The following is a 12,157-nucleotide window of genomic DNA, read 5'->3' on the forward strand; positions in this document are numbered from 1 at the left end:
AAACAATGGAACATAAAAAATTCAGATAAAATTAAGAAAATATGTACTAACCAATGCAGATCAAAGTGAAAACCAAAAAGGCAATACAATGATCAATTAGTACTTCAGAAGATTTCAGGTGAAACATGCTTCCTACCTCTTAGCAAAGGTGGTGGATTAGTAAAATGGAATGGGGCATACATTTTCAGGTATGATGAGTATGTTCTTTTTTGTTTTTCTTGCTGCGGCTTTGTTTATTTGTTTTTGGTTTTTTGTTTCTTTTCATTTGTAGAAAGGGGATTTCCATTGGTGAGGCGATTGAAGAGTAGAGTCAAGAGAAAGAGACAGTGTTGTTCCCAAAAAAACAGCACCAATAAAGCAGTTTTTTTAAAGAATGGAGTAAATATAGGGAGGGGGGGAGATGAAGGAAAAAAGATTTAACATTTTTTAATGTTTAAAATTTTTTAATTTAATTTTTTTAATTTTAAAAAATTTCTAAAAAAGATGATGCCTAGAAAGTGTAGCACCATTACAGTATTGCCCAATTGTTTTCATTGTGCTGTAAAAGAGTCCTCATGGAGAACATGCTCAGATGGTGGCCACTGGGCCTGCCATTTGCGGTCTTCCAATCAATGAATTAAAAAGCATTTATTAAGCACCTATTATTTACCAGGCACTGGCGGTGCAAAGACAGAAATGAAAGAGTTCCTGTCCTCAAACAGTTTAAATACGATTACAGGAGAAAACATTTCCATAATAGAAAATACCTCCGTAATATATGTATACATGTATATAATATGTGTATGTGTATGTGTGTATATATATATATATATATATATATATATAGTGGATAGGATCCAGACAACACATTATAATTATATATGTATATGTGTACACAAACATTGGGGAAGCCAAGAAAAGGGCTCCCCAGCTATGGCAAGGGAGGGGAGTGTTCCAAAAATCACAGGATGATAAGTCCAGAACTGAAAGATATCCTAGAGACCAACAAGTCCTAGCCCCTGGTTTTACAGATGAGAACACAAAGACTTGGAGACTTGTTTTGGGACCAAATAATATGTACGGTGGAAGATGAAGATAGTTGTTCCTGATTCCAAGTCCAGAGCCCTCTCTGCCACCGAGTGGAAGGCTTCTTAATGAAGGTGGTGCTTGAATGGAGTCTTAAAGTAAACCATTGATTCTAAAACCCTGAGGACTATATACCAGGGATAGAAATTGCTTGTGCAAAGGCATAAGATGGAGAAGAAGATGACATGTCTTACCACTGACTATACATGAGCACATCAAACACACACACACACACACACACACACACACACACACACACACACACTCACACACTATTGACCACTCAGGTTGATCTCCTCACTATCTCCACCTCATATCAGGCTCATTTCTCTTATTTGGTCTTCTTTTACAATGTTGTCCCTAACTAAAATGTCTTGTCTGAATCTTATCCACCCTTCCATGACCAGCTCAGGTCCCATGAAATATTCCCAATAATACAAACAATTTTTATTGTTTTATTGTTGTATTTTTCACAAATTAGTCACTTACCAATAAACAACATCCTATAGTGCTTTCCCCTAAAAAAGATAAGTAGAATTCATCCATAAATGATTGTTACTAAACAGTATTGTGACTTCAGGTTTTTGTTGTTATCATTTCTAGAGAGAGTAATTTTTTTTTAACTTTAGTCATTTGAAACTGGTTTTATCCACTATATTTGATCTAAGTTTTGAGTTTTATAGTTCCAATTCTTATGGTCATTGTTCTTTTGATTCCACTTCTTTCAATAAGCATCAGTTCAAAGTAGGTTTTTTCCTATGATTCTCTGAATTTTTTCAACATATTGTTTCCTTATAATGCAATAGTATTCTACTGCATTTATGTACCACAATTTGTTCAGCCATTTCCAAATTTGGGGACACATAATTTGTTTCTAGCTTTGATATTACAAATAGTTCTCCTATGAATATTTTAGAGTATATGGAACCTACCCTGTTCTTTTTTCATTTTCATTTGGAAGGGAGATGTGGTAGAGTAGAAATCCAATTGTGAAGACATTAGATCAAAAATTATGAACATTTTGTAAATTTTCCTCACGATCACAAAATTTTTCCACATTAATTGTAGCAATTCACGTCTCAACCAATAAAATTCTCTTCTCCACAGCTCCACAGCCATTGATTTTTTTCTTATCTTCTGCCATCTTTGCTGACTTGATAGGTTCAGTGTTTTTCCATTTCAATAATATTGACTTTTGTGTTTAGATAAATATATTTTATTATGTTGAGTAAAGACCTTTATATTCTTATGCTCTATAAAATTTTTATCATAAATTAATACTCCATCTTGTTAAATGATGCACATCTGTTAGTGTAATCATGAGAGTTTTGGGGGCAGCTAGGTGATGCAGTGAATAGAGCACTGGCCCTGGAGTCAGGAGGACCTGAGTTCAAATCTGGCCTCAGACACTTAACACTTATTAGCTATGTGACCTTGGGCAGTTCACTTAACCCCAATTGCCCTGCCTTCCCCCTCCAAAAAGACAAAAAAAATCATGTGAGTTTTGATGTTAATATGATGAATATTAATCATAACATATGATTAATGTGATTAGCACTTAGCACAGTACCTGACACATAGTAGGTATTTTAAAATGTTTATTGAGTATTGACTGACTAATTATGCTAATTATTTTCTTCAGATTGAACACTCATGCATCCCTGATATTTTCTGTCTGTACTATTTCTGAAATCTCTGCTGAAGTTAGAAGACCTGGGCTCAAAGCTCCATCTGGGACCTCTGTTGTTGAGTCGTTTCAGTCCTGTCTGACTCTTCATGTCTCCGTTTGGGGTTTTCTTGTCAAAGGTACAGGAGTGATTTGCCAGTTTCTTCTCCAGCTCTTTTGACAGATGAGGAAACTGAGGCAAACAAGGTTAAGTGACTTGCCCAGGGTCACTCAGCTAGTAAGTATCTGAGGCCAGACTTGAACTCAGCTCTTCCTAATTTTGGTCTGGTGCTCATGACATTGTACCATCCAGCTGCCCTGGGACCTCAGTTACTCATGTGCAAAACTAAAGTTGGACAGGTCCCTTTCAACTCTGAATCCATAATCTTATAGGCAAGAGTAAAGCATGTATAGTAGTGCCAGATATAAAATTATATAACAGTAGTAATTATCATAAATATTTGAAATTGACTAAAATTATTTTAAAAGATCAATAAAAACTAAATAATAATGACAAAGAAACAAATGTTTAGGGTTTAATTAACTTAAGCACACAAGCAATAGTCAAAGTGACTTATGACCTAAATTCTCTGGTGGTTAGATAAATTATAATTTGGGAAACCACCAATGAGAAAATACTTGGTGTCTAATATAAATACACATACATTATTTTAAATAATATAATCTATAACATCTTATATACTGTATATTACATATTACATTACATAATATTCTCTCTCCATATATATGAATATATATTCATACATTTTTATACACGCATATACATTTGTTTATTCAAAGCATTTCTATCAAAGTTCAGTAAGCATATCAAACAATATATACAACTATAATAATCTGTGGTAACTAGGTAGCCTCAGTGGATAGAGTACTGGCCCTGGAGTCAGGAGGACCTGAGTTCAGATCTAGCCTCAGATACACAGTAGCTGCGTGACCCTGGGCAAGTCACTTAACCCTGTTCGTCTCAGTTTTCTCATCTGTAAAATGAGCTAGAGAAGGAAATGGCAAACCAGTCTAGTATCTCTGACAAGAAAACTCCAAATGGGGTAATAAAAGGTCAGACACAAATGAAAATGACTGAACAACAATGAAAATCTACAATGTACACAGAAAAACACAAAAACAATGGAAAGACAATGTTAAAAAAAAAATGATAATGATCAAGCAAAGCCCCAAAGGAGAAGTATGAGAGAACCCTTTCCCTCCACTTCTTTACAGAGGTTTAGTACTGTGGGGTGGAATATAATATATAATATATATATTGTTATATAATGTTAGACTCTTTATTTGACCTGCTAGTAAATTTTGCTGAACTTCATTCCCTGGCCTTTGTTAAAAGGAATGGCTCTCTGGGAAAGGGAAGGATACATTGAAAATTATAGGCAACGTAAAAAAAATAACAAAAACTTAGTTTTTAAAGAAATTATATCAATATCCATGAATGATATTGCTCTATAGGTCTTTTTATTGTTCCTACTGTCCATCCTTTATTCTCAAAAACCAGTGATATCATGGGGTGATGTCTTGACTTATCAGTGAATTGGATTTAAGTGAGGCAGAGCTGAGCAGAGTCATCAGCCTCACTTTTTCCTCCAAAATCGTTTGGGGTTCAGTGGCAAGATATAGGTCAACACAACTGGAGATGGCCCCAGATGCAGTGGGAGACCTTGACCCTTTTAAACTAAGGTCTTTCCCAGGTCTCAGTTTGTCTAAGGCAACATCCATTCAGTGATTAAAGTCTAGATAAGAATTCTTTATAAAATATAAAGATACCTTTTATAGAATTCACAGCTAGATGGTGCAGTGGATAGAGAGTTAGTTAAGAAGTCCTGATTCAAATCCAACCTCAGATTCTTACCATCTGTATGATCCTAGACAAGTCACTTAACCTCTCTTTGCTTCCTTTCCTCAATTGTAAAATGGAAATCAAATTAGCACATACCTCATCACGGTTGTTGTGAGGATGAAATGAAATAATATTTGTAAAAGCATTTTGGAAACATTAAAGCACCATATAAATGCTAGCCATTATTTTTCCCTACCTTATCAGTCTCAGTTTGGTTATTAGGATAACATTTGTCTTGTATTAAGAATTTTGTAGAATATTTCCTTTCTCAATTATTAAAAAACAATTTATGTTGCTTAGGGATTAATTGACCTTAAAAGTGTGATATAACTGCCTTGCAAATACACTTGTTCCAGGAGATCCCCACTCCTCTCCTTTGGAAGTTCATTTATGACTTGGTCACTTTTTCTTTCTGAGATTGAGTAAAGAATTCTAGTTCCTGTTTGATTAATGTAGAGATTTCATGTTTTTAATATAGTAATTCATTTTCTTAAATTCTCAGCTTTTTTGGCATATAATTGAGTATTATAATTTTTGGTGATATTTTAAGGGGAGTCTGGTGGTGTGATGGACCAAGTAATAGATTCAATTAGGAAGACCTGAGTTCAAATCCTACCTCAGATACTTACCAGCTCTATGACCTCCTCAGTAAGTTACTTAAGTTTTCAGTCTCAGTTTGCTCATTTGTAAAATGTACCTGCCTCCCATGACTGTTGTGAAGACTAAATAAGATAGCCTATATAAAGCAATTCTCAAACTTTAAAGTATAATGTAATTGCTAACTACTATTATTCTTACTTTGTTCATATTCATTGTGAATTTACTATTTTTTCTCTTTGACAATGTGTTTTTATTCTCTCTTCACCTCCCTACCCCCTTTGAAAAATCAAATTAGCTAATGACTTATGGATTTTTTTTAGTCCTTTAAAAACAGTAAATTCTATCATCAGCATGATAGTCACTTGCTTTTAATTCTATTTATTTTTCCTTTGATTTCAATATTTCTGTTTGTTTTAGGTTTGATAATTTGTTAATTTTCTAGTTTTTAACTATTATCCTTGGTCCCTTCTTTCTTTTCTATTTATAAGTTTTTAAGAAATATACATTTTCCTTTAAGAACTGCTTTAGCAGTATCTCATAAATTTTTATGGATTGCCTCATTGTTATTCACTTTAACATAATTATTTATTGCTTCTATGATTTGTTCTTTGACCCCTTTAGGATGGCATTACTTAGTCTCCATTTATGTCTGTGTCTTTTGCTCACATTTACTTTATTGATCACTATTTTATTGATTCTTGGTCTGTAAAGTATTTTCAATATTTGTGTTTTTCTGAAATTATCCACCATTTCTTTATGCTAGCACATGATCTAATTTTTTCAAGGTACCATGTAATGCTGAAAAATATATGCACTCTTTAATAGGTCTATTCAAACATTGCCACAACTTTAGTTTACTTCACATGCTGCATGTAATTTACTTCTTATTGATTTTTCTGTTAGATTTATTAAATTCTGAAAGAACAATGTTAAAATCACCTATAATTATTGTCAGACTATCAGGGTCTTTATACATTTCAATTAGCTTTTCTTTTAAAATACATAGATGCTATGCCATTTAGCACATATAAATTTAACATTGACATTCATTGACATTATTTCATTGAAGATCGTGTTGCATAATGGCTAGAATTCTGGGCTTGGGATTAGGAAAATCTGAATTCAAATCTATTCTCTGGCCAAATCTATGTGATCCTAGTCAAGTCACTCAATTTCAGTGCACCTCAAACAATTTCCCAGGATTTATCTACTTAGTCAGATTGGATATATCTGAATTGTTCCAGGAAGTTCTAATAACAGAAGTTCAACAACTGGAAAGAGACAGAGAGCTTCTCCTAATATACATGCTGTTTATTCTCTATTGTACCTTTAAACAATGTCATTTCTTTGATTTTCCTTCTTACTAGTATTTATTTTACTGTTACCTTATTTGAAATCATGATTGTGGCTTGTCCTATTCTGAATTTACCTAAAGTAAAATAAACTTTATTATATTCCATTTTAACTCTATTTATGCCTTTGTTTTTAAAGAATGTTTCTTTCTAAAGAAAAATTGTTGACATTCTTTTTTTTAATCCTTTACACCTCTCTTTTTTTTAATGGTATCATTCATTAACATTCAATGTTGTATTTGTTAAGACTGAATTTCCCTTCTTCAAATTCTGTTATATTAATTTTCTAAAGGTGGGATCAAACCTACCCCCACAATTTTTAGCTAAGTGGGATATTAGGTTTTAAACTAAGCTTGAAAAGTTCATTCTAATACTGTCCTTTATTTCTTCTTCATTTATTGGAAATTCTCCTTTTTCATTTTCTATACTGGCAATTTGGTTTATCTCTTTTTAAAAGATCAAATTAACTAATGACTTATCTATTCTACTATTTTAAAAGCTCTTTATTTTGTAATTTAAATTATTAAAATTTTCTTTGATTTTTCAAGTGCTGGGCCTGGAGTCAGGCAGACTCTTGTTCCTGAGTTCAAATTTTACTTCAGACACTTAATAGCTGTGTGACCCTGGGCAAATCACTTAACCCTGTTTGTCTCAGTCTCCTCATCTGTAAAATAAGAAGAAAATGCCTAATTACTCCAATATCTCTGCCAACAAAAGCCCAAATGGGGTCATGAAAAGTCTGAAATGCCTGAACAGAAATGTGTAACACAGACTGGAGGATCATGCTTTTCCCTTGGACACTCCCATCTTCTTCATCTAGTAGGTGAAGATCAGTTCACCCACAGTGCTTACAGGAGGAACTGAGCCAGTGAGAGGGGAAAGACTATTCCCCCTACTCTTCACTTTTGCTTCAGCTCTGAGAAATGGGTCTGAGGACATCATCCTCTTCTTTCTTTGACCCCATAATATTTATTCATTGTACTGAGACATCTTTTTTGTTCTTTATTTAGTTTTTCATTCTCTGCTAGATTGGGTTTTGGTTTGGTTTGGTTTGGTGTTTCTTTGGTGGTGGAGATAGAGAAGTTTTTCTTAAGATATCTTTTTTTTCTTTTGCTTAATTGGTTGACCTGCTACTGTTGTTTGGAGATGATGAAAGGTGCTGAGCTCAGACATGACTTTTCAGTCAGATATCTCGCCATAGGTCCCCTCCAATAGGCATGGTCAATCTATGCTTATTTTGATCATCCTATGCAAAGTCTGGGAATCAGTTTGTGGAATAGAGAAGGGAATCTATGTGAATAAAGTATTGAATGAACATAGTTATTCCCTATCATTAATAATTCACAGGGGGCAGCCAGGTGGAGCAGTGAGTAAAGCGCCGGCCCCAGAGTCAGGAGGACCTGAGTTCGGTTCTGGCCTCAGACACTTAACACACACACACACACACACACACACACACACACACACACACAATTAGCTGTGTAAGCTTGGGCAAGTTATGTAACCCCAATTGCCCTCCAAAAGGCAAAAAATAAAATAAAATAATTCACAGATATAAAAGATAGTAAATTGGTCTATTAAAAGCTGGTGACATAAAGTAGCCACAAATGTGCCCAGCTATTGAGAGAATAAAATAACTGTGTGTGGCCGATGAACAAAGAAAATAAGGAATGTGGAGATTATTGGGTGTTTACCTGAAGATAGGTGAGTATAGGATGACCCTTTATGGATGCCTAGAGTCACTTCTATGTAGAATTAGAGCCAGGACAACCCTTGAATTCAAAAACTTGAAGTTGATTTTGTTTGGGGTTCATGGAGAGTGATTATAGATCTAGGTTGGTCTGGGCTCTGGAATTCATGGATTTATCTCAGCATTTCAAGGACATAAAATCGTGAACAGATTTGATGCCTGAGAGGGTGAACTATGAGTCTTGTATGCTCCACACAAAGGGAATGAAAGATGTTCCATTAGATTCCTGAAGTAGGAAGTATCTTTATTTTATTTTTTAAGAGTCTTTCTTTTTTCTTATTTGTATCCCCAGAACGTAGCATAGTGCTGTAAAGCAATGTACAAGCATCTTTCCAGAGGAATGCTGCTGTGAACAGCTTCCAAGGTTCTGATTACATAGTATAGCGAACACTCTATTCAATAACAAATCAGAGCAACAAAACATTCACAGAAAATCAAATTCATATAACAGTCAGAATGTTACAACTTATCACAGAAAATAAAAATATAACATTCTCAACAGCCTATCACTAAAATGGCCACATAGTTTTCACCAAAGTGGTCACATAGTTTTGAACAAAGTACAATCATTTAGTCAATCAGTCATTTAGTAACTCAATCATTCAATCATAAAGTACAAAAGGTCAATGTCCTCCACCCATGAGGCACACTAAGTTACAAATCAGTCACTATTCAGTCATCAGTAACTACTCAGTACCCTCTTAAGGGGTAGTGGAGAATACACAGGCTATCCACCCCTCAGTTACAAGTAAATCATAATCTTCTCAGTCAGTACACAGTATCCAAGTAAAGTCATCTTTCAGCTTGACTCGAGGCTGGCTCTCAGCTTCCATGCTTCCTCTTCCATGATCCCAGCTCCAGCTGTCACCTGGGTTCAAAGGCAGGCAGCTCCCAGTTCCTTGTCCAGTTCTTTGTCCTGTTCCCATTCCATATTGAAGCTCACAGTGTACAGTCCACCTCAAGTCTTTCACAGTTCCTGTTTCTGGGAATATTAAGATTAACAGAGCCACAATAATATTCATACACATTTCTGACACCATCATCAACTCACTATCTACCTGTGAAATCAACTCAGACCCACCAACAAGGTCTGAGAACTCAACACAAATCATCAATATAGAAATCAACACAGACCCACAAACAAGGTCCAATAGGTCAGCACAAATCATCAGTAAAGTCCCAGGACCTCCAAAACACTCCTCCAGGACTTCTGTAAACATACAACCAGAAAATCCTCTTTCAGGGCTTCCAGTAAGGTCCCAGGGCTTCTGTACAAAGTATCACAAACAAATATTAACACAATCAGAACAGACAGAGTTCCTGAATACCACAAATTTTCTCTTTCTTGACTCTGCCACCACAAGAGTTCTCTTTTCAGTTCTCTTGTCTCAAGCCCTGGGGCTTTCCTTATATATGGTCATTACTTCTCCCCAAGAGTTCACAAGTTCTAGGGTTCACAAGTTATGGAGTTTACACATTCTGTTTCTTAACAGACTTGATACAAGTCTCAAAAGAAACTTGAACTGAAACAAGGTGTTAATTCAATAGCTGAAACAAGATGTGAACTACTTCTGTGCTTGCCATTACAAGTGCCTGATATATTGTAGGCCCTTAATAAATGTGTACTGAATTGAAGTGTTGAATTGAATGCTCCATGAACAGCAGAGTATCCCAGAGTAGTTTATGATCTGATTACAGATGTTCTTAGCAAGTGCCTGGTACACAGTAGGCATTTAATAAATGCTTATTGACTGACAAGAGTGTCTTGGGCCATGACATGTAATGCATATTATTTGGGCTATGCATGTTAACATTTTATTACATTCAATTTGGTATTTGACATTTTTAAAGTGCGAGTCCAGCCAAGTCCCCTCCTACTCAAACTTCAGAGGCTCCCAATGACCTCCAGAATCAAATATAAAGTCTTTGGCATCCAAAGCCCTTTTCCATCTGGCCCTTTCCTACCTTTCCTTTCTCCTTTTACATCACTCTCTCCACACCCCACCACATTCTTTCTGCCCGCAGCACCAGCCTTCTTCCTCCTCTTCACACACAACTCTCCTCTCTCCACTCTTCCCTTCCACTGGCTGTCCCCATGTCTGGAATGTTCTGCCCCCTCACCTCTACCTCCAGACTTCCCCACCCTCTCTCAAGACCGCTCCAATCCTACCTTCTGCAGGAAGCCTTTGTTGCTCTCTACCCCCACCTCTACCTCACTGCTAGTGCCTTTCTTCTAAGCTGCCCTTCTCCCTCTCCATGCTGAATATGTCTTGTACTGTGCATGGTCATTTGCAAGTTTTCTCCATTAGACTGTAAGTTCCTTGAGGGCAGGGACTGTCTTTCGCTTTTCTTTGTATCTCCAGTGCTTAACACCCCGACGACATGCATATACTTTGTGGTTAACAAATGCCTCTTGACTGACTGACTGACTGTTGAGGATTTTTCTTTAATTCTTGCATCCATCATGCCTAACTGCTTCATTTGTATTTCCTTGCCTTTTCCAAACAAAGTCCCTATTTGTCTCACACAAGACTGGGCACAACTAGATTCTTACTAATGACCTCTTGAATCTAATGATACAAAAAAGAAGACGTCATACGCCTGCATACCATGAATATATACTTTTTTCATTAAAAAAAATCAGGAGGTGGGGGCGGGGAACACCTGGAGAAGCCTGGAGGGCTCTGACAAAGAGACCAATGGGAAAGTGATGAGGAGAAACAGCTGCCTGTCTCTGGCAATGCAATTAGGAGCTAAAATACTAAATACTTTACTACAGAACATATATCTCCCGCATAATGAGCTGTCTATTTGGAAAGCGGTCATTGTCCAAGCCACGGGCTTGCAAAGTCTCTGATCCAATCATCTCTGCAAAGGGCAATAGGAGAGACAGGAAGGAGCAAAGCTTGGTCAGTCCGGGAGGTGATATACAGGATAGGGAAGAAGTGATTATCTAGGAGCTATGTGCCAGGGGCTTTACAAATATTATCTAATTTGATTCTCATGACAACCATATGAGGGAGGTTCTACCTGAGTTTTCCTTGCTCTGTCAAAGGGAAGGTAGTTCTCCACTGATGCCCACTTCAACAGGGGACAGAACAAGGAAGAATGAGCTTGAGTTGTGGGGAAGGAGCAGCATTGCCCTGGTGTGGATACCTTCCCCATCTTAACTCCCTGTTAGATGTTATCTTCCCCATTAGAATAGAGACTTCTTGAGAGCAGGGGCTATATTTGTTTGCTTGTTTATATCCCTAGAATTTAGTACAGTGACTGGCACATAGTAAACATTTAATAGGTGATCTATCAACAATCAATAAGAGTTCGTTAAGTACCTGCTAGGTTTCAGGCAATGCTATGGGTGCAAACACAAAAATGAACCCACCCCTATCCTTATGGTCTTTACAGTCTAGTAAAAGGAGGAAACATGAGCAAATATCAACATATGTAAACAGATAAAAGATAATTTGGGAAAAAGAACAAAGCATTAGAATCTGGGAGTATCAAGAAAGGAACTGAGCCTTGGAGGAAGCTCCCAGACTCTTCATGTGAGCAAAGCTTCTAGTCTTCCAAAACTGGAGGGAGGAGGAAAGGGGGTGGTTGGAGGGGAGTTTTATAAACATGAATTCTGGATACAAAGAAAGATTATGTTTGTGTTGGAAATTCAGTTAATATCACAGGAATTTCTCTGGGAGTCTTCAAACATTCCTGGAAGGACTGTGAAGCCTGAGATGTGAACTAGTTGGCTTTGCTGAAAGTCTATTTATCTCTCTTTTTCTCTCTCCTTCCTCTTTTTCTCCCTCTCTCCTTTCTTTCTCTCTCTCTTCTCTCTCTGTCTCTCTTCCCTCCTCCTCTCCTCTCTT

At 36.4% G+C, this 12,157-nt stretch overlaps 1 long non-coding RNA gene across 1 annotated transcript in view; it reads right to left on the minus strand.

Annotated features, from left to right (window-relative positions):
- Positions 1-8,524: 8,524 nt before the first annotated feature.
- LOC138146478 (uncharacterized) overlaps positions 8,525-12,157 on the minus strand; it is a 13,006-nt gene continuing 9,373 nt past the window's right edge. Inside the window, exon 2 of the long non-coding RNA XR_011164492.1 lies at positions 8,525-9,279. This is a non-coding gene — a long non-coding RNA (uncharacterized lncRNA). The remainder of the gene's footprint in view (positions 9,280-12,157) is intronic.

This window comes from Petaurus breviceps, unplaced genomic scaffold, assembly GCF_028583685.1.
Source record: "Petaurus breviceps papuanus isolate PSGF00001 unplaced genomic scaffold, PetGlider_PUasm1.0 90762, whole genome shotgun sequence".
Lineage (NCBI taxonomy): Eukaryota > Metazoa > Chordata > Mammalia > Diprotodontia > Petauridae > Petaurus > Petaurus breviceps.